Source organism: Mus caroli, chromosome 7, assembly GCF_900094665.2.
Source record: "Mus caroli chromosome 7, CAROLI_EIJ_v1.1, whole genome shotgun sequence".
Lineage (NCBI taxonomy): Eukaryota > Metazoa > Chordata > Mammalia > Rodentia > Muridae > Mus > Mus caroli.
In genome coordinates this window covers 104,579,565-104,581,038 of record NC_034576.1, presented here as the reverse complement: position 1 = coordinate 104,581,038, position 1,474 = coordinate 104,579,565, and positions in this window count along the sequence as shown.

Below are 1,474 nucleotides of genomic sequence, written 5' to 3'. Positions count from 1 at the left end.
CGCCTTTAATCCCAGCACTCGGGAGGCAGAGGCAGGCGGATTTCTGAGTTCGAGGCCAGCCTGGTCTACAAAGTGAGTGCCAGGACAGCCAGGGCTATACAGAGAAACCCTGTCTCGAAAAACCTAAAAAAAAAGAAGAAGAAGAAGAAAAGTGGTGGTGGTGGTGTGTGTGTGTTGGAAGGGCTATAGGATCAAGGATAGAAATAGAATAATAACCAAAACAAAGAGTGTGCCTTAATAAAGTGGGTCTGGTAGTGGTGGTGCACGCCTTCAATCCCAGCAGAGGCAGGCAGATTTCTAAGTTCGAGGCCAGCCTGGTCTACAGAGTAAGTTCCAGGACAGCCAGGGCTACACAGAGAAACCCTGTCTCCAAAAACAAAAACAAACAAACAAAATTTAATAAAGTGGAAGATTATTTCTGACATCAAACTTAGGTCTCAACACACACACACGCACATACACACAAAGAAAAAACAAGCAAACAACAACAAAATAGCAACAAAACCTAACCAACCATGAAGATATGGTCTTGCTCTCTCTCTCTCTGTCCCTCTCTGTCTCTGAATATACACTCACACACACATATATACACATATACATATATATACATACATACACATATATATTCCACATACCTAACTATTCTATACCTTGGCTGGTCTTGATACTGCAATTAAAAGAATGTGGCATCTTAGGGGAGGTGGTGTCACATACCTTTGATCCCAGCAATCATAATGCAGAAGCAGGTAGACCTCTGTGAATTCCAGAACAGTCAGAGAAACCAAGTCTCAAAAAAAACCCCAACCAACCAACCAAACAATAACAAAAAAGAGTGAGCTGCCATGCCCAGATCTCCACGTGTATCTTATGTTTTATAATTATGTCTTATAATTTGAGAGTGACAGGCTTGTCATTTCTTCATCGCTGGTACGGAAGCCCAAAGGAGACTGAATAGTTCTGCTCTGGAAGTCACTGACAAACAGGGGGTTGAAACCAGGGCCTCCAACATCCCAGCACCCGCTTAAGTTGGCTTGCTATGGCCTGTAAGTCCAGGTTCCGGGAATCTGATGTTTTCTGCTGGCTTCTACTCACACTGAATGCATGTGGTACACACATATACTCAGGCACAAACATGAATGCACATACAATAAATAAATGAATATATACTCTTAAATACTCATCAGGGACCAGCAAGATGACACAGCAGGTGAAGGCAATTTGCTGCTACTAAGTCTGATGTCCTGAGTTGGATCTCTAGGACCCAAGGAGGAAACCGATTCCCACAAGTTCTCCTCTGACCTCCGTTAGCTGTGGTGTACTGCATGCATGTGCTCACTCACACACACATACTTACACACTTCCCCTACACACTCACACTAAACAAATACATGGTTTTTGTTTTTGGGGGTTTTGGGGGGTGTTTGTTTGTTTGTTTGGGTTTTTTGTTTTGTTTTGTATGTTTGTTTTGTTTTGT